Source organism: Alexandromys fortis, unplaced genomic scaffold (genome assembly GCF_014885135.2).
Source record: "Alexandromys fortis isolate MF-2015 unplaced genomic scaffold, M_Fortis_MF-2015_v1.1 scaffold_17, whole genome shotgun sequence".
NCBI lineage: Eukaryota > Metazoa > Chordata > Mammalia > Rodentia > Cricetidae > Alexandromys > Alexandromys fortis.
In genome coordinates, this window is record NW_026067896.1 from 17,126,448 (window position 1) to 17,149,258 (window position 22,811).

The following is a 22,811-nucleotide window of genomic DNA, read 5'->3' on the forward strand; positions in this document are numbered from 1 at the left end:
CCTCCTTACCGAAAATCCACTCCACAATGTAATAACAGAAAGGAGGTGCAAAGATAGAATGCTGGAAGCTGGCACAGTGCCCCCCAAAACAGAGAACATAGGACAGGATCAGGTCACACACTCTTAGGTGCTTTCCCAGAATCACCTAGTAACTGTTGGGAAACAGTGAGGGATGGAACGAGAAAGAGACCACGTATGTTCGAGTGGCCTAGAACACACTGCCAGGGCAAAGAATGACTATGGGGAGACGGATAGTGTGACCTATTGTCAGCTATCCATCATGTGCTGGCTACTACCTCTACCAACTGGATAAAGAAAAGACACGTTGTTCAAGTCCTTGTTGCCCATGCCTGTTCTACGTGACTGGAATCAATAAGCAACCTTTGCTTTAAGCCAAGCAACCAAATAGACCAGCGACTATGATGGATAAAATCTCTTCAGGGAAGGCTTGCAGGACCTGTGTAATGATAATGAGTTTCTGTTATTTGCCACACACAAAATAGAGAAGGTAGCACGGAAATGAATGTGGTGCTAGCTAGCTCCTTTTCTCTTGAAAGACCCACACAGAGACACCCTCCAATCATCCCACATTCCCCGGGAAAGATGGCGTTTGCTATTGCACTTTTAAAGCCTTCTTATCGCCAGCCTATCTCATAAATAATGATGAAGCCTTTGCTACTTAGACTTATGATGTAGCCAGCTGCTTTTATTTATGAACAACGTGGGTAGCCAATCATTGTCTGCCTGTTAGCACAATATTGCTCTCAAAGAGGAGGCATGGGGTCACTGGGAAAACCTGGGGCAGGTTGTAACACACTGTGCCTGCCATCCACTCCCATCTCAGAGCAAAGATTTATTTAGCCCACTGGAATTGGCATATATTTTATTGCTGCTATCATGAAGAAACATGGCAGACAGCTCCTTCTGGCCTGTAACTATTTGGAATTTTTCCCACTTACATGCTCCCTCCATGCAGTTTTAAAGAAACATTGCGAAGATTTTTACAACAGTTATCAATTACATCATTACCTAGAGCATCAAGCCTTATCCTTGCCAGTTACCACACGCTGAAGGACGACAAGTGCAGGCTGAAAAACTGGCAAGAACAGGTCAAGCTGAAGCCACAAACCAGTAAGATGAGGTTGAAAGTAATTTATAAATGAGGTGAAAAATCCAAATTCATTCCTATAGCTAAGTTCATGACGAGGAAGCGTATTAATTGATTACAGGTCATTAAAAAAAAATCTGGTTCTTCAACAGAGTTTGCGGTTTAAACTGTTTTTGACATAATACATCTTGGTAGGTCAAGCCCTTAATTATGAGTTGTTAAAAAACTACAATTAAGTTGCTAGGGTTTTTTACTTCCGATTTCTGCGCTTTCCCTTATTCTTGTTATTGTGGTCCATGAAGACAGAAGTTCTAATACAATGCTAGATTATAATGTCTTGAAATAGTGAGAAGATGTAAAAGAGGACCACATGTTCTCTTGGTAAAAAGCTCTGAGCATGCTGACATTACAGTATCTGGTTTTCTAAAAGGATTTTGAAAACATTATTGCAATTTGTGCTATAAATTTAGATCTGAAGAGTCCCCAAAAGCCCATGTGTCAAAGGCTTAGTCCCCAGATTTGCCCTAGTGAAGTGGTTCTCAACCTGGGGCCGCAATCCCTTTGAGGGCTGTGTATCAGATATGCACCATAGCAGATATTTATAATGCAATTCATAACAGTAGCAAAATTAGAGTTATGAAGTAGTAACAAAATAATTTTATGGTTGGGGGTCACCAGAACATGGGGAACTGTGTTAAAGTGTCAAGACATTAAGAAGACTGGGAACCACTGCGCTAGTGGCTGGAAGTAAAAGCTAAAAGGCGGGGCATGGCCAGAAGTCTTCAAGTCATTGTAGGAATGCCCTGGAAGAGGATTATGAAACGCTAATAACTCTTCTCTCCGTGTTTATCAATTTCCTGGCCATGGGAACCTTGACTGCTCTTCAGGCTGATGAGGGAGAGGGAGTTGATTGGGGGAGGGAGAGGAAATTGGGAGGCAGTGGCAGGGAGGAGACAGAAATCTTTAATAAATAAATTAATAATAATAATAAACAATAAAAAAATTCCTGGCCATTAGGGGAGCCCATTTTCTTGCCTAATATGTTGCCTTATGATAGTCCCAAAAGGATCAATAAATCATGAATATAGAGTCCTAAAAGCCATATGCCCAAACAAAACACTTTTCCCTCATAGGTTGATTTCTCAAGTATTTTGCTATAACAGAAACTAGCAAAATTGTTGGTGGTTTCTAGTCCTCAAATCAAGAAAATAGTACTTATTTAGTGTCTATTAAATATTAGATATTTGTATGAAACAGACATCTACCAGGCCCCAAATAGTTACTGAAGATTCTATGCATGCCTGCTATGGTTCAGGTACTGTAGCAATGGCAGCCGCTTAGTCATCAGCAGGTAGACAGCTTAGCATCCATCTTAATATCTTGGTCATGGGTCTCTTGTAATTCTTTCTCAAGACCTCATGACAGTCCAGATTTTATTTTATAAAACCTTTTCTTCATCTTCTAGCATTTATGTCACAGAGAAAAGAAGTATATTTGTCATTTAACAGTTTGGAAGGCTTGGAGCCCAAGATCAAGGTGTTGACAGAGTTCACACCTCTGAGTAGTGTGAGAGACATCTGCTCTGAGGTTCTGTGATAGCTTCTGGTACTGCCTTGTCATTCTTTGGCCTACAGGCTCATCATTCAGACCTCTGCCTTCACACCACCATGCCATTCACCGCTGTGAGAACATCCTCCTTTATGCAAGGACATCAATCATATTTACTAGGATCTTCCATAATAGACTCAGTCTAACTTTATTAATTTTGCTAAGACCTATCATCAAGTAATGTGGCAAAGTAAGACTTCAAGGACAAGAAGATAACATATTGGGGGGGGGTTAAAGAGTACATTTCAATTCATACGAAGGGCCTCATGACTTTTCCATTAAGACGTGTGAACAAGATATTCATAGGAAGAGCATAAAATGATAGGACATTTTGACATAACCAATCTCTACCCATCTGAACTCTTTGCTCTCTCCATTATCAAGGTATTATGCATAAGCACTGCTTTCAAACTCAATAACACTACTCACTAGGCACTATAATCTGAGTCTGGTCTCAGCTACTAAAGGGTTTGGTGTTACTGAGATGAACTTCAGGTTACAAAAAGTTCTTCAAATTGGCAGTAATTGCATCCTTCAACCTCAGATCTCAGAACCAATCTATCAGTAAATCACCTTAATTCTATCTTCAATATATATCCATAATCTACCTATGCCTCTCTCTTGCTGCTCACTGGTCCAGCCATTAGTCTGTTGTGGACTATTGCAACAGCCTCCTAGCTAGCCACACTTCATCATTGTCATGCATTCTCTCAGACTCTTTTCAATACAGAAGCCAAATATCTTGAATTATACTCCCCCAAAATTATACATATGGGTAATCATATCTCTCTTCAGCTGAACACACTTCCAAAACTTTCCACACCTTCTGGAGGGAAGACTAAGAAATTCAAAGAAGATTCGAGGAACTACATGATATAAGCCATCACCCTTATAGTATCGTCTCCTGTAGTTCTCTCTTGCTGGCTAGCAATTCTTTAGATGGGCCAAACTCTAATGAGTGCTTGATGAATGAAGGGATCTAAATGGGAAAATAGAATGTAAGTGACTCAGGAAAGCATTTCACACTAATTATCTGCAATGTTCTCTGCTGGTTTCTAAAGTCCCTTGAAAGTATTAATATTTCAGCCATATTCTTATATTTAATTTCCACTTCTGCTATTAATGTCTGTATGATGCCACACACATTATTTCTTCTGTACCTTTAATTCTTCATATGAAAAAATGGGTATGACCCTAACTCTCATAATTCTTCAAAGAATTAACTGAATTAATATAAAAACACTTTAAGTACCACATCTGAGCGCCATATGAATATCAGATTTCATTTTCCTATTATTTCTGCTATAAAACGTCTAATGTAGATTAATTCTAATATTAAATGATCTATCCCTATAGCTGTTACCAGCTCTACGCTATCAAAACCTTCTGCACCTCCTTCATCATTCCGGTATTAAATAAGAATCATGGGTCTTCCTGAACAGATATGTAGAAAATAGTTTTTTTATGTACCTGCCTTTGTTCAAAGAGCCATACTCTGTGATGCTCAAGAGAAACTAACCTTACCTCCAGCCTAAGTGCTCTGTCTCCTCAGTGGCTCCCAGTTGATCTTCCCCAAGACTATCTGGAAATCAACTTCTGCTCTGTAGAAGGAATTCAAACTAACATAGGATTCCTTCTAGAAGCTGAAAAGATTCCACATCCCTATTGGGCAAAAACGTGTAGAAAGTGCAGGAGGCTACTTGCTGATGTCTCTCAACTTAAGGAAATCGCATATGCTCTTATCTATTGAAGAGTGAGAATGGAGAAAGCGCCCAACTACATAGCTCCCCATGCCACCCCACCACTCCTCTACCATCCTTTCCTTCTTATCTACCATCCCCAGCCTCGTGATAATATTCAGGTAAAAGACAACACCCAGCCCCAAGTAAGTAGAGAAGAGATTGTCAGGTACCTTAAATAATGAGAGAAGAGGGCCATGCTCAAATGCTAACCTCCGGGAGGAAGAGAAAGGAAAGGCATTACCAAGATCTTGTAAGCTCTGCATTGCTCTAGTGAAAGGAATGCTTTCTATCATTGTCACAGGAAAATTTGTATGTGTTGTTACATGGCAAGGTAAAATTAAAATTGCATGTGAAATTAAAGCTATCAATTATCCACCAGAACCTAACAAACCTTGCAAATGTAACCTCACCTTCATTTGACTTTCCTCTCTAGGGTGAACCCAACAGTGCTACTAATGCTGACTCCCTCCACAGTGTAAAAGATGGCCAACCTTTACCAGAGGGAAGTTCTCCAAACTGAGGTTATGTAGTCTTTGTTAATTTTTTTAGCTCTACTGAAAGCCTCCTCTATTGATCCCAGGACCCTCCTCCTAGGCTGGACCAGCAAAGAATAATGATGCATGTCATGCTTAGTGACAGACCTCTGAGCGGGGAGTGTTACTGAACCCTCTTGTGGTAAGGTTCTCAGGCGGCCTTTTGAATTCTTCCCTGCTGCAACTCATCAGACCTGATTCAGAACAAATGGCCGCTCTGTAATTCCACACCCAGAGCCTGTCTGATTTCAGTGTCTGTGCCCCCAACTTTTACTTTACTATTTTCTGGTACCTAGATCAATAAAGCCTAATGATGCCAGTCTTTTCCCATCAATCTGACATGTGAAAGGAAAGACTTAAGGAGCTCAATGCCCTATCCTACAGAAGACAACTAATTTATCAAAAATTGATTGACTAGAGGAGCTACAGTACATGGGTTGGGATGAGTGGTTCTTAGATCACGTGCTGGACATTTCCTCCAGACTTTCTGAACAGTTCCATTCTCCATGTGGCCCAACTATTGATTCTACAAAATTAGGCAGTTTCTGGACATAAGACACTGGCATGTAGAGATGTCTGCAGCCACGACTTGTGACTCTTTGGTCCTTACATTGTTTCACCAAAGTGGTCAATGGGAAATTTGAAATGAAAACCGGACCTGATCTTGTCCATGCTCCATCAGTGCCCTTCAGTGTCTTCAAGAGACAAGTATATTTGGTGAAGACTGTCCTTAAGGTGCTGCATGACTTTCCTATCTTTAATGACTCTCTCCTCTTTGACTAACAGGGGGAATGGCATTAAATAATACCTATGTTACATCTTGAGCCACATCTTGGCACTATTAGCAAAATGGCCTCTCCAGCCCCTCTGTATCACTCTTCTTCATCTCAAAGCTCCGATAGCTCCGGCTTTCTCTCTGCTGCTGCTATACCTCACTGCTCCTCTGATGTCAGGAGGTGCTCTTCCCAGCTTCCCAGCTTCCTGTACCTAGAGAATTACTCAAGGTAGCTTTCTCTACCATTGTAAAAACAAACCATGTTGCCTTACATACTCCCATGGACTTGTACGGAAGCACAGCAGCTTTGTTGAGATATAGTTCACATACCACACATTTCAACCACCTAAAGAGTCCAATTCAATGCTCTTTAGTAAATTCACTTCAGAATTGCCTGTTAAATTTTAAAACTTTGTCATTACCCATTAAAAATTCCATACTCGAACAATAATTCCTCGTTTCTTCCAGTCACTTGAACTCTTCGTAGCTAGGAATCTATATTCTGTTTCTATGGACTTGCCTGTTGTAGACATTGCATCTAAAGAATCATATAACACACACGGAATTTTGTGCCTTGCCTCTCTCACTTAGTCAAATGTTCTCCAGACTCACTCATATTGAAGTACACATCCATATTTCATTTCTTTCTATTGACAAATAATATTCTTTGCCATGGATTACCACATTGTATATACCCATTTATCATGTCATATAATCTGGATTGTTTTAATGGACCTGTGAATTTAACACATGGTAACTATAGTGTGTTATTTTTCAGTATCTGCTTTGTGTGTATGTGTGTGTGTGTTTGCATGCAATATATGAGCACCTGTGCATGTAGATGCAACTTCCTATCTTCATGCATGCAAAGGTCAAAGGAGGATGTCAGATTTCCTACTCTATTCTTCTCCATCTTATTCCCTTGAGACAGGGTCTCTCATTGTACCAGAGCTTGTATTACCACCCACACACTCACAGAGGATAACTAGCCAGAAAGCCCCCAGAATCCTCCTTTGGTTTCTCCCTCCATGGAGCACTGGAGTTACAGGTACCCACAGTCATGCTTGGCTTTTAACTAGGTGCTAAGTGTCTGAACTCAGGTCCTCATGTTTACACAGAAAGTGCTTTTATCCACTGAGCCATCTCCCTAGCCTAATACCTTCTTCTAGGAATAGGAGAAAAAAAAAAGCGTTCTTGAAAGCCAGTACTATATCTGCCCCATGCTCCCATCAACCAACAGATATTAATTGAATAATAAATAAACAAATGCAGGCAGAAAAGAGAAAAGGGAGAAGGAAAGGAAAGAGAGAAGAATGAAAGAAAGAAGGAAGAAAAAAGAAATGACCAAAGGGATGCTCATCAAAAAGTTGGAGCAATGAAACAAGGGTGAGTCCTGTTCACAATGTGAGGATTTTCCTCTTCAGACATTTGGGAACTCTTCCCACTGCCCCACCATTCTGCAATTTCACCATCAGACATAATACTTTAGGCAAAATATCAGCTTAGGCTATATCTGTAAAACTTGACTTTGTAGCCATGCAGCTTCATGCAATGAAGTGGCCCTAGGGAAGATGCACCCCACCTTGCCATGTGTTAAAATCTAGCATTTCTAGCCCATCTCAGCTGACTACAGGTACATGCAAGGAAGCTGGCATATACACCCCCCAAATACCTCCTACACAACACATGTGCTCTGCGGTGTCCCAGCTCTCACTCCGAAAATGTGAGAAGCCTTTGAAATAGCAGCTCTCTCAGGCTGCAAGCGGTGGGAGCGCAGAGAAAGTACAACTCTTGAGCTGGCCCTCTAGCCCTGCTCAGACACTACCAACTCTCCTCTTTCCGCGGAGGTCAAAGGTAAATGTGGCCAACTTTAGAGAGTCACCACAGCCTGCTGTGCTGAAAGATGTGTGAAAAGCAAAACCTTTGCCGGGAGAAAAGAGGAAACAGACTGTCCAGAGCAGTCCCTGCTGGGAAAAGCAGTCTGGGGAGTGACAGTTGCCTGCCGCTAAATGATTAAAGAAAGGACGCTTCGATTTCTGTTTTATCTGGTGAAGCAGCGACTCTCCAGACTTAGACTAGAAACTACAGCACCTCACTGTGTGTAAGCCGACTGCGAATTAGCTGCAGTGAACCGAAGCATTCGTGTGCTCTCACTCAGTTGCAGACTCGGGGCTTAGCAGATAAGCTGCTGCTGTAGCCTCACAATGTGCTGTGATGTAGGTTGTATCATTAACTTCATATGATAAAGGCAGAAACAGATAGCGAGAAGAGTTATCGATTTTAATATTTGTAACTAGTCATGGTAGAACTTGGATTTGTGATGTGTGAGTCCCCTCTGTATGCTGTGAATACCATTGGTTAATAAAGACACTGGCTTGGCCTGATAGGGTAGAGTAGAGGTAGGTGGGGAAAACTAAACTAAATGCTGGGAGAAAGAGGGTGGGGTCAGGAGAAGCCATGTAGCCCCGCCGGAGACAGACTTCAAAACTTTACACAGTAAACCACAGCCTCATGGCGATACACAGATTAATGGAAACTGGTTAATTCTTGATGTAAGAGCTAGCTAGCAATACACTTAAGCTATTGGCCAAACAATATGGCAAATATAGTTTTCTGTGTGCTTATTAAAGGACTGGGTGGGACAGAAACCTCCTTACAACAAATCTGATCCAGAGGTAAACTCCATGCTTCATCTTCTTGCTGTGTTCTGTTTTGATGGTTTGTGGTCAGGAACATTGAACCCTGGGCCTTGTGTTCACATGGCAGGCACTATGCCACTGAGTTGAACCTGCAGCCCGGTACTCTGTGCTCTGAAACATCTGGCTAGGAACTTGCTTGTCAAAGAAGATGCTCTAGTATGGGTGTTGGTCTTCAGCAAGTGTGCAGACAATGAACAACTCATTCAATGGCTGTGTGCCTTCACTTTGGAAAGTAAGAGAATTAAAGACTGTTCGGTCATGCAAGAATATGAACACCAGTCTGACAGGCAAGGATGTCAATTCTACAGGGCAATATAAAATTGCAGGAACGTTGGGATATTCATGTAAATTGGCATGGTAAGTGTCATACATAGGGTCTGTACTAATTAGTAATCTGGAACCTGCATATAGTAATAACTTGGAAGTGATTCATTTCGATGCAGAGAGTTCACAGTTAAATTCTAGTGGGAAGTAGGCAGCACCACAGAGGCTGTATAATTCTGGTGATTTCATCTTAGCTAATCCTTATCATTCCATCCATCAGTTTTACTGCTCTCGGTTTGAGCAATATTGTGCAATTGTATTTTCTGGTCCATTGGCGTTTAAGGATACTGTCAAGCTATGACAAGAGGAGTCAAGTGTCAGGTTTATTGGATCTATAATTTAACTATGTGGCCTACACCTCCATTTAAAGTCAGAAAGAACACGCGCAGTTGTGTGTGGATGCTGATCCACATACACAGCATCTTATGAAGCTCAATAAGTACTGTGTTACTTCTCAGGAATCTCACGCACTGCTATACAGAACAGAAACAAACCAAAATTTGTCTTAGGTGGGTACCTGAGCATATTTCATGATAATTGATGCTATTAAGTTATTGGGTCTTACCTGATGGAAAGAAAAGAAGCTACCTCCACATCTTACCAGTATGTCATCTCTTGTAACATCTTCCTCCTCTCCCTTTGGTTCACCCAGCCTCTGAGGGCCTTCCTCAGTGCACCTTAGAGTTCACTTAGACATACAGCATGAGGTGCTGTGTCACACTTAAATGTAAACTCTGCACAGAATGGGTATATATAGTGAATCATTAGGATTGAGCTAAGCTCAGTAAATAACATTCCAGATAATGACTGGAACTGTCTTTTCCTCTACACAATTAAATCTCCCGCCTGTCTGCCATAGATAGCTTCTGTCAAGTTGACAGAAACTTAGACATGGCTAGGAAGAGAGAACTTCAATTAAGAAATTGTTTCCATCATATTGGCCTATTGGCATGTCTGTGGGACATTTTCTTAATTGTTGGTTGCTGTGGGAGGGTCCAGCCTAAGTAGACAGTAACATCCCTAGGCTGCTGGGTTGGGTTATGTAAGAAAGGTAACTGGGTAAGCAAGAAGGAGCAAGTGAGTAAACAACACGCCTTTAATGGTCCCAGCTTTAGTTCCTGCCTCAAGTTCCTGCCTTGGCTTCCCTTAATGATAAACTATACTATGAATGAAACCATTCCTCAGGAGTTGTGGGATATTTTTTGTTGTTGTTACTGGTTTTGTTGTTATTGCTTGGGGTTTTGGGGGGGGGGGTATTTCTTTTTGATCAGTGTTTTACCACACTAGCAACAAGCAAGCAAATGAAGACACCATGCTCACAACATTTTGAAGTTATGCTTAGAAACAACTTGAGACCCTGAATTTCTAACCAAGATTGTGGCCCTGCAAGAATCAGTCGCAATGGCATGCACCACCTTAATTAACACATGCGGCAAAGGGCTACATTTTATATGATGTAAAATGAACTACAGATAACCATGAGCAATGAGAGAACAAGAAGGTAAAGTTGGAAAATACTATCACAAGGGTTACAAGGTGAATAATAGCCAAACCAGTATTCGGAGGTCACTATTAAATTGCTTTATTAATAGCAGAAATGACACTCACTTTCCTGCCCATGGGTTTATGTATATAAATTAATCTAGCCTTACTAACATGCTCAATTCTAGATCATGAATCCTCATGCACATTTCTCTAATGTGTGACTCACAGACCCAAGCTAACTTTCTCAGGCTACACTCTCAACTAATATCCTTTTCTGAGGATCAAGTAAGTTCAGTCACCCCACTATCTCATCTCGTTTTTATGAGGAACAAGAGAATTAATCTCTCAGACTAAGAACTCAGGTATCAGAAGACATTGAAAATGCCCAGACTATATGGAAAGCAGTCCCCCAGCCTTAGTAAGAACATGTTCCAATCACTAGAACTTCCTGGATTCCAACACTGAGGTATGAACTGGAACCCCAGCTACCATCCCAAACGTGAAGTGTTCTATAATAGCAGAAAATGGGGAGCACAGGTAGATGACCCAGAAAACCCACTGAGAGATAATGAACTCTGGGCTTGGGTTGCTGGAAAAAGCTTTTAGTGTCCCCATGTTTTCCAACCTCCAAATAAAATGTGCTTGGCCAAGCACCTGCTTGAAACCTTCCAGTGTCTTCCAACCCTATCAGAATACAATCTCCATGTGCCTAGAAAACATTCAAACCTTTCTATAACCTACCCCTGCCTGCTCACAGACTACACTTCTTTTCCTGCCTTTACCCATTTTCACCTCCTGACACGCCAATTGCACTAGCAAGCCACCGATACTATTTTTACACATATCTTCCCTCTGGCTAACACATAGCTCCCAACTCTCTATCGCTGGGCAAATTCTCACGCAAATCTCAGTTTGAATGTATATTTCCCTTTCTGAGATTGGTCCTCAGCAACCCCTGTACCATTCTCTTTTAAGAATTGACTTAATATCCTATCCAGCCAACAGTCACTGGCAAGGCCATCCTAGTTTTTCCAGAAACTCATTGTATCTTCGCTCTCAGCTTTTCCTAATGTCTAGCATAACGTTTACTACTTTATAAACCCTAAATGGAAATCTACCAATTACATGTCTCACTTCATCATACAGATATATTTTGTTCCAAGTTGGCACTTACGTTGGACAAAGAGATGAGCAGAAGCTGCATCTCTATTCATAAGGCAGCGTTCTGCCTTAATGGCGTACGGAGAGTCTCTTGTTTTATTTTCATCTCCTCAAGTCCACCCTGTGACCCCTTTATTACATACCTGGGTATTTGCTGCCTACCCCGTCATAGACTCTTTCCTCCCTAAATCCATATACCAGTAAGTGGTGGAGTCCCTAGTTCTACCTGGGTTAACCTAACTCCCCAATATTTTGGTTGAAAATACTTAATCAAAAGATATGTTAATTATTCTGCCTGCATGGCCTAGGGCACCTAACCAGCTGGTGGGGCCTGAGGTCACTTGGAAGCAGCCCTCTTGCGATTTTATATTAGCCTAAGAGCTCCTATCAAACCCAAGTGCATCACCTGTGTTCTGCACAAGATAAATTGTGGGCCAGTTAGGCACAACTTACGCAGGGAAAACATCATTATTCTCGTCATTATTCCAGGCAATGAATGTGGCTGCTCAGCACGTCATGAGTGCCCTCATCTTGCCAGTTATCTTTTTTTCTCCCAAAATTGGCTGATTAAAATTAGGCATATTCAGTGAAACTTAAAAGACATCACAAAAACAATCTCTCAGCCACAGAGATAGCTCTATTTTTGAGTCAGAACCAGTACTGAGAGACACTTCAGGTATGCTTTTTTTTTTTTAATTCTGATCATTATAGCTAAGGACATAGGCTCTCAAATGTGAAAACTGGATTCAGGTTCCAGCTTTTCCACTTAATGGCAGGAAATGACGTGTACAGCCCTCTGCCTCAGACTGTTTCCTTATTTGGAAAATGGTGGTCACAACATAGTTTTATAGTGCTGTGTTTAAAATTAAAGATATCAGTCCATGCAAAGTATATACAGGGACAATCCTATGGAGGGTGTTATAATTGCGCCCACCTTTTTGGGGTTCTTAGATGCTTACATTATAGACTCAATCAGACACACACAAAACACAAAATAGATGAAATTCATCTTATTCCTAACTGAAAATAGTTTGATGGTTAATGCCAGCAGAAGAATCTTTTTTATTTAATTAAATGCATTCCTTGACATTTCACACCTGCACATAGTGCATTCTGATTCCACCTATCCCCAATCCTCCTCTTGCCCTCCTACTCCTATTAATCCCCCCTTACGTCTTCCTCTTGCTTTCTTGTCATTTTGTTTTCATTCTCTTTGTGACCCACTGAGTTTAACCAATAATACTAATATGTGTGTGAGTATGGAGCTGTCCACTGGCCATGGGGGATGAACCTGTGATTATATCACTAAAGCCAATGACTCTTTCTCCTCCCACATCCAACACCAGCCAATAGTTCCCCAGAGAGAAGTAGGGATCTCCTCTATCTGTGACTTAATGTTGTCAGGTTCAGCACTGTGCAGGCCCAATACACAGAGCCACCATTTTTGTGACTTCATAATTCCAACACCACATCATGCCCAGAGGATAGTGTAGCACATCCTTCCTTCCCATCTCTCTTCTCTTAAGTTCTTTCTGACCATCTTCAGCTGTGTACCCTGTGCCTTGAGGCAAGGCTGAGCATTCGGCTGCTGCTTTCCTCAGCTCCTTGAACAGCTGGGAGTCTCTGCATTCACCACCATCAACTAGAGAATGAAGCGTCTCTGATCAAAACCCAGAGAAACATATTCTTCTAACTTTTTATTTATTTGTGAATGTGCATATATGCATGCATCTGGAAGTCACAGTACACCTGGAAGGAGTAGGTTCTCCCTACCTTATGGGTCTTAGGGATCAAATTCAAGATTTCAGGGTTGGCAGCAAGCACCTGTACCCACTAAACGATTTCACTGATGCTAAACATAGATATTTAAATGGCATCATGACACCATGTTTATTTAGCAAAGCAACAGTAGTAAGAGGCCCCTAGGGCTTATGATCTCCCCTTCCATAGACTTTTGATCAGGCTTAAAGTACCAAGCACGAAGTCCCTCCTGTGGAACAGACTTCAAATACAAGTAGAAAGTAATTAATTATGTTATTTTGGGAACCCCTGTGCCCTTTGCAGCAAAATACTCATAGGGCGGTATGCCTTGCCCAGCACTGGGATATTTGTTTAATCACTTATAGCCTCTGACATTAATATCTATGCAGTGTATCTCCATTCAAACACTTCTTAAAATGAGCTTCTAGAGGAGTAGGTTTTCCAATGATTTATGCAAGCATCTTTAGTGTCTCCCCACCCACTCTCCTCTGTCCTGTTCCCTTGCTCTTGTCCCCATTTAAACCTCCCGGTATCACTCTCCCCTACTTTTATTCATGCCTTCCTGGCCTTTCTAATTCCATGGTCTTTACAGACAATCCAAGACAAACACATAAATCTAAAAAAATCAAAGCAGTGATCCACATATGAGAGAGAATATGTGGTATTTGTTATTCTAGGATTGAGTTACTTCATCCAGCAGAACATTTCCCTATCTTTCTATTTTCCTGAAAATTTCATATTTCCCTTTTTCCTGAGGCTGATTAAAATTCTGTTGTGTATGTGCCACATTTTCATTGTGCATTTACAGCTGGTGGGCATCTAGGCTGGCTCCATTCCTCACTGTTGTGAACAGAGTGGGGTGAGAAGAACATAGCAGAGGCAGGCTCTCCATAGTAGGATATAGAGATCTCCGTGTGTTTGCCAAGGAGCAGTGTAGCTGGGTCATATGACAATTCTCTTTTTAGTCTTTCTGAGGGAATTTTAGACTGATACGCACACTGGTTGCACCAGTTTACACTCACACCAGTAGTAAGTTCTCCTTACTCTACACCCTCACCCCCATTTGTTACCTAATGATAGGACCTTTCTGACTAGGGAGAAATGGGATATCAAATAGCTTTAATCTTCATATCCCTAGTGGCTAAGGATGGTGAAAGCTATTTTTAAATATGCTCTAGAATTTAATACAATCACACAACTCTCCCCTTCATTTTCTCTCTCCAGCCTCTCTCCGCTCCCCTCCTTTAAACTTCCCCATGCCCCCATTCTTAAGGGGATAGCCTTTTTTCTTTGCTTGTTATTTTTACATATGTGTGCTTGCACAAATAGATATAAACACAACACATTCAGTCTGCTTTTGTTATTTGTGTATAAAGTTGTGCATCCAGGCTAATCACTGGGAGAGGTTAATTTCCTCTCTCCCAGCATTAATTAGCTGTGAGAATGGGACCCCATGCATTTTCCCCTTTAAAGTTAATGTGTTCGTTGATATTGCCATGTTTCTGATCTTGTGTAATCATTTCTAAGAGAAACTGTTTCACAGCAGACTTCCTGGTATTCTGGTTCTTACAATCTGTCCCATTTCTTCAATATTACCTAAGTTAAAATTGCTATGATCAAAAACAAACAAAAAAACTGACCATAAATGCTGGCAAAATTGTGGAGAAAGGGGAATTTTCATTCACTCTTGGTGGGATTGCAAATTGGTACAGCAACACTTGAAATCAGTATGAAGAATCCTCAAAAACTAAAACACATTACCACATGACTCAACTATACCAGTCCTTGACATATGCCCAAAGGGCTTGACCTCCTACCCTACACATATAAGCAATGTTCATAGCTTCCCTATTCACAATATCTAAAAAATGGAAACAACCTAAATATCCTTCAACTGATGAATGAATGATGAAAATGTGGTATACACAGTGGAATAATATTTGGCTGTTTGTAAAGAAAAACAATATCATGAAATAGTCACGTAAATGAATGATTATATTGACCGAGGTAAATCCAGACCCCCAAAAACAAACACTGTCTGTGCTCTCTCGTCTGCAGTTCTTAGCTCCTGATCCTCAGATGTCAGTACCAACACGGAATAACCCCCAAAATTGGTCAGGGACTAGGGGCGGGAAGATAATGGCAGGGCACTGGTGATATGAAGTGAGGAATGAAATAATGGGGAGGGGAAAATAGCCCTTTCATGAGTGGTTTCTTGCCATTTGTATTGAGAAATCTCTTGTCAGTTCAATAGGCCATTTTTATTAGGATTTTTGTTTGGTTTTGATGTTTGGGGTTTTTGTTTTTGTCTTTTGGGGTTTTTGTATATTCTACATACTGATTCTCCATCATCTGGTGAAGATTTAATTTCTTTTGAGGCTTACTTTTTAATTAATTGACTGCTTCTTTTGCTGTAGAGAAACATTTTAGTTTTATGAGATCCTGTTTGATTGTTGATCTTATTTCTTGAGTTACCAGAATTCCACCCAGAAAGAACTGTGACTAAATGTTAAAATGCACTCTGTAATTTTTCCTGTAGCAGTTTCAGAGTTGGTGGTCTTAGGCTGAAGTCCTTGATTCATTTGGCTTTGATTTTTGTGAGAGGTGAAAGAAAAAGCCCTAGTTTAATTCTTTTCTATGTTTCCATCCAGTCTCCACAGCACCGTTTGTGAAAGATGGTGTATTTTCTCTGCTGTGTGTGCTTTTTATAGCTTTGTCAAAAATCAGATGACTATATTACATGGATTTTTATCTGGGTCCTTTATTCTATTCCCTTGAACAGTGCCTGCTTTCTACCAATACCATGCTGGTTTATTAAGATGAATCTATTATAACTTGATAATCTTTTTCAATGAAACAAATTATGGTAATTCCTTTAACTATGTATGTTTTCTTTAATGAGAAAGCATTTAATGTTATGCCAAATCACAAGCCAAGGATACTGTGAGGCCTTCATACAATAACCACAGTATACCTTACATGTGGGAACTTCTCACAGTGAGTGACATCAGAACTGAGAGGTACATGCATCACTACTATAGATCATGCCATGAATCTGTGTTGCTGGACCACTGTCATCTAGAGACTTCAAGACCACCTTACCATCTAATCCTAGTTTAGAATTCTAAAGGCAGAGAATGAAAGAAAAATTCCCAGAAAAATGTATTTTTCATATATCAGACTACATTGGAGAATGTATAGGACACAGAAAGGTAGACAAAAACCATGTCCACTGGGATTAAAGGTGTGCACCACCCAGTTTCTATGGTAACTAATATGGCCACAGGTATTAAGGGTTTGTGTTAGCAATTATAAGCAGAGCACATTCCCATGCACCTGCCTTTGTGAACATGTGTATATACAAATGTTGCTTTTCCATCTGGTCCCAATTTCTTAACTATAAGAACTACTGAACAAACCTATAGTCATCTGTGTTCAATAGGCAGCAGTCTTTACAATTTCTATGTCTTCATGTACTACATTATATTTAAAAAAGAGTACATCCAGCCAAGATCAATCTCAAAGCTCAAAGATCCTTTACATAAGTCTATTTACTATCTATATTAATTTTAATATATTTGCATAAGTTTCTGAGAGTCTAAGAGAAAGAACATTTAAAGTCTAAAGTTAGCCAACTTGAACACTAAGAAGTTCCGGCAGAACTTAGGTTTGTTATAGTTCATGGTAGTTAATGGTCTGTCAATGGCTGCCCAAAGGGCCTATATACTCACATTTTATACATCAATCTACAACAGCACTAATAATCTTCTAAAAGGATGGGCACTGAATTACAAAAAAGTCTGCTAAAATGTCACCCTTTCTAAGTCTCTTTTGATACAATAAAATATTTTCAATAAAAAAAAAACATGTCCACCGTGATCACCCTGTGTTCTCATGTTGGCGCCTACTGAGTCTTCTGAAAAGAAGGACACTGTCACTCCAGCCTATATGCCCATCATATATCTACCTATATAAATCATTCTTTCTGCCAGACATGTTCCCCACCAGCAGAGCTCATAATAACTTGCCCTTCCCCGATGACTCCATTCATTAACATCATTATTTAAAGAGTCCTCAGCTCCACCGGTGTCTAATGTATCACTTCAAAACTGCTGCCAAGTCATTAACACTCTCTTTAACTGTATAGCTGGGTTTGTTGTTTAGTTAGTCCTTACGCTCTCAAAAAAAATATGAGCTCCCTGTGAGCCTTCTGCCGTCTTTTCCATACCCCACTTCTCTGCACAGGAGGTAGGTCAGCAAACCCCATTTTAGGAGAGAAAAGAAAACTCAGATGTTGTTGACTCCAATAATCTACTGATAAGAAAGCTCGGGCCCAGAGCATATTTGTGACCTGTGATTAGACCTTCCTGATCCACGGTCCGTTGTTTCTCAACAACCCCTGGAAAGAATTGTGACAAAGAACGAGATAGGGAAGGAAAGACCTACCTTTATCTTTTACACTACATACCCCTGTGCATAGACTACTCAATCTTGAGCATCAGTTACTGTAAAGGATAAGTCATCCTCAGGTACACTCTGGCTCAGAGCATCATGTTAGCATTGTGAATGAATGTAGAGTCATTGCCATGGTTGGGTAATTGTGGTCAATAAAAGAAAGACACGGCACTGAGCCAGGCAACACAAGGAAACATAGATCTAGCCACATCCCATTTATGACCATAAGCAATCAACTCTGCTTTTGGGAACATAAATATAGTCACTCCCTGGTACCTTGAATCTGGGAGGTAAGTGTTTGGGGTATGATGCATTTGTGGCAACAGTTCTGCTTAGGGTTGGGAGAAAGACGCTGCACCCTGTGGCAATGCACTCACTTCTAGCCTTGCAGCTCTGGGGGATGGAATGCTTTATACATGAGCTGGCATTAGAGAGACGATGATGCCAGTCTGACTTTCTCCTCTTCATGCATCTTCAGTTAGTATCTGCTGACAGAGCAAATACCCATGAAAAGAGGGCCATAAAATTCAGCTCTAATTCTGCAGGAGATACTAAAATATATCTTTGGGGCAATACAGAATCTAGTCTTAACGATGTTTCCATAGGATCATCAATAGTAACATTTAGCTTTTCTGGAGCACTTTGCAAAAGCATGATACTTTATATCAAAGCTTATTATCTTTTCCTTCTTGGTTTCTACTACATAATAATAAGGTACAGCAGGCAAACTTTACAAATAGCCCAATCAAGTCTTCCTTAATCAGATGCAACCTAACTGTAAAGTATCATTTCCATTTCCTTGATTCTTTAGTAATTAACTCAGATTTTTTTTCTCAGATGACTCAGTTACTCTGTGGATGGAAACTCTTTGAAAATAATTTTTTTCAGGCCCCTGAAGCACCACCGAGTAATTTACTCTGAAGCATGATAACAAATGGGGAACACTTGGAAGCTTGGTTTATGTCACATGGGCAGCCACCAATTCAGAAAGCGCAGAGGATGTTTCCTGCTGCTTATGTCTGCTTGAACTCTTAAGTGTTAGGGACAAGAAGTCTTGAGTTGCCACGTGGAATAATGGGAACGTCCCATGTCTTGTCCAGCAGGTTACCAATGGCAAGTACCTTTCCACTTACTTGAAACTGCTCTCCCAGTCACCTGCAATATTAGCAGCAGCATCTCCGGTGACACTACCTATTGAATGCGACAGTGTCCTATAGGCATGCAGTGTCCTACAGACGAATGCATTTCCCATTTTCCATGGCACAAGCAAGGAAATTCAAGCAACTTCCCCTTGTGTTTGTGTTGCCGTAGGCCCTGTTAGACAGCACACATCCCTCTGGGCTCCCATAGATAAAAAACACGATATGCCACAATCTGTGCCTTCCCCCACACACACACACATGAAGGAAGCCCCTGTCCCATAACATGTAAATATTCAATATGACTGCTTCAGTCCTAGAACATACTAAAGCATGGTGACTCAGTAGCTCGCCGGTCTACCCAGAAACTGTTCTTGTATTTGTGCTAGTGCTTATATACAGGAGATTATTATCCAGAGTTAATCTCTGACGGAATTTTAAGCAATGCAATAAAGTGGCATTAAGATAATCAAATGAGTAAATAAAGTTATGCATGTGCTAAAATGAATTGACGTGACAGGTGACCCCAGGGCACCCACATCTTGTTCAGTTTCCACAAAATAATCCTTCCTACACCTTCACTCACTCCTTTCCCCAAAATGGAGCCCCTAGATAACCTAAAATATTATCTGCAATATAATAATAATAATTCCTTCATATCCATTTTTTTATAATTCATGACCAACAGCAGTCAGGTATAGGAGGAAATGAACACATAACAATATAAGAACTGTTAAAAATGAACAAAGCTGTCTTTCAAGGGATGCATTTGTTTTAAAAATAGTAGTGATTGTCTACTGACTGTAAAAGTAATATACACAGTATAAAATATTCAGAAGATGAGAAAATAAAATCATCTATAAACTTAGCTCGAGTTTACCCCCATGTCAATGGCTGCTTGTATTTTCTTCCAGAGAGGAAGATCCAGAGCAAATGAGCTGTGGTGGGCAGTATAAACACGAAATTAACATCTTTGCTCAAAATCCTTACTCACAAAAGATTGAAGGTTCTGGATTTTTATGCCTAGCATTGTATTGCAAGCAATTCCCCTTATCCAGTAAAGTCTGCGGAAGTGTGATCTCCAGCGGTTACAGTCTCAGCTCTGTGTTCCTCCCCAGTGCCAGATTTAGAGTGTGATATATGTACCTCCATTTGAACCTTTGTCCCCATCTCTGCTCACTTTAGAAAGATTCCTAAATGTAAAATTTCCCTCACACAGGCAAGCTTTAATTTAATATTTTCAATGTAGCCTCCAAAAATAAAGATGAAAGGTTACAAGAGGATTCGTCACACAAGAAGCCCCTGAACCTGGCCGTGTCACACAGCAGCAGCCTTGCATAGAATAATTTTTTCTCGACTACCATAGCAGGAAAAAAAACATATGGCTTTTTTCTTCTCTATAAGATTCTCCTTATTTCTAGCAAGTTCTAAAATGTTTCCCTAAGTTCAGTATCCACCCTATTGTAAGACATCATCCCTGTCTTTGCCATCTTCCTTAGAGTTGGTGTGTCTCCATTTTGTTTAATGAGTTTCATATGCATTGGCATATTTATTGCTCACATTTTCTGTTTTACTTTTTATTTAATATAGGTGCTTCATGTTTAGAAAATTATTTCATACTCTAAAATCACACACATGCATTCATGTTTGCCTTAAGTTATTTATACTCTTGTTTTGTGTTAGAATGTTAATTCCATTTACAATTTATTTTGTACAATTGATGTAAGGATATTGCATTTTGCACACTATTTGTATGATCTATCAGCTTCTCACTCATTTGAATATACATGGAATTCTTACATGTAATACATATAATACATAATTATACACTAGAATTATGAAGGAGATTTTGAATTTCATTTAAAAGACCTTTAAACTCCTAAATAAACCTTCTCTGTCTTTTGAACTTTACTTTTTGCCAAACTTGAGCATAGGTAGGGTAGATGACCTCTAGACCCCACTCCTTACTGAGTGGCTATCAGCAGTAGAGAGTGGCTGGAAGAAAGAAAACCACTGATTTTGGAAGGTGTGGCCAGCATGAGCTTTCCCATTCTGATGGATGGTCCCCTACCCAAGCATGTATGGGTAGCACTAACTGGACTGAGTAGGTCATCAAAACAGCAAGCCAACATAAAGTTGGGGAGAGAATGTTGAGGCGAATATGGGAGGAGGTGGAATGGGGGAAAGGGCTTATATATAAGCATATTTCATTGTGTGCATGCATGAAACACAAAACTAAAGAAAAATAAAATAAATATAATTTTAACAATTAATTGTATATATTTTATTATTACCAATCCCAGTTCCTCCATGAACTGACTTTGTGGAATCTATTCTTTATGGGAGATACCTTGCTCAGCCTAGGCAGGGGGAGGAAGGCCTTGGTCCTGCCTCACAGAGGTGATGGGACAGACTTAGTTGACTTCCCAGCGGAGGCCTTACCCTCTCTGAGGAGTGGATGGGGGTTGGGGGGATAGGTGAGGAAGAGTGGGAGGAGAGAAGGGAGGGGGAAATGTAATTCTTTTTAAGGCTGTATTTGTTCATTTTTGCGTGTTTGCCTGTTTGCTGGTAGGCATGTGTGTATACCGTATGTAGGCTCGATGCCTACAGAAATAAGAAGAGGGAAGTCACTTCCCTGCAAAATCCAAATATTCGTGAGCCACCATGTGGTTGTCTGAAACCAAGCCTGTGTCCTCTGTATGAGTAGCAAATGCTCTCAACTGATGAGCAATCTCTTTAGCCCACAAGACTATTTTTAAAGAAAGCTCAAAACAAATAGATAGAGCTCAGGGCAAGTCTGGTTGGAATGCATTGTACACATCACAACCAACCTACCTTAGTCCTGGGGCCTCAAAGCTGAGGACAGCAAACAACAAATCTCCTCCACCTCTGTAAAACCATGATCCCCAGGTGACTAAGTAAACAAGTAAATCTTTTAAAAAGGGGAGAGCACATACTTGTCTTTCTGGTGTGTCTTATTTATTTTAGGGTAATATCCTCAGGTCCAGGTTTCTGCTGAAGATAACATGGTTTCATTTTCTGTATATAATTCAAAACGTATTATGTGTAAATGCCATGTTTTCTTAGACACATATGTTGGTGGGCATATATGTTAGGTCCTTGGTATTGTTTCTTCTTCCTGAACTGTGTCTTTCCCAAATCCTCAGAGTTTCTTTACATGGTGTGGATTCTGTTCTATGAATCATTTCCAGAGACATTTCAGAATTCCTCAGGGATTTTGCTTTCTTCATAGCACTTATCACAATCAAATATTTCCCTTTGTATGTATGTGTGTGTTGTATGTGTATGTGTATGTTTTGTATGTGTGTGTATGTGAGTGTGTGTGCATGCACACGCCACTTGAATGCAGGAGCACTCAGAGGTCAGAAGAGGGCATTGGGTCCCTTACCACCACACCACTACAGTTACAAGAGGTTGTTAACTGCCCAACATGTGGACTGGGAACTGAACTTGGGTTCTCTTGAAAAGCTGCAAGCGTGATGAACCACTGAGCCTTATCTCCAGCCCCTACAATCAAACAGCTTATTTGTTTGTTTCTTTGTTTATTGTTTATGAATTCCACTTGCTAAACTCAGGAAGAGTAACAAACTGAGCTTTCTTGTGCGCTACTGTATTATCAGAGCCTGCAACATTCCTGAAGATGGAACCAGTGCAAAGATGGTCAATAAATCTACATTTTTAAAAATCCATCATTACAAACCTATGAACACCTCATTTTCGATAAAGGAGCTAAAAGTATACAATGGAAGAAAGAAACCATCTTCAACAAATGGTGCTGGCACAACTGGATGTCAACCTGTAGAAGATTGAAATTAGACCCATATCTGTCACCCTGCACAAAACTCAAGTCCAAATGGATCAAAGACCTCAATATCAGTCCGAACACACTGAACCTGATAGAAGAGAAAGTGGTAAGTACCCTACAACAGATGGGCACAGGAGATCGCTTCTTAAGTATAACCCCAGCAGCACAGACACTAAGGGCAACATTGAATAAATG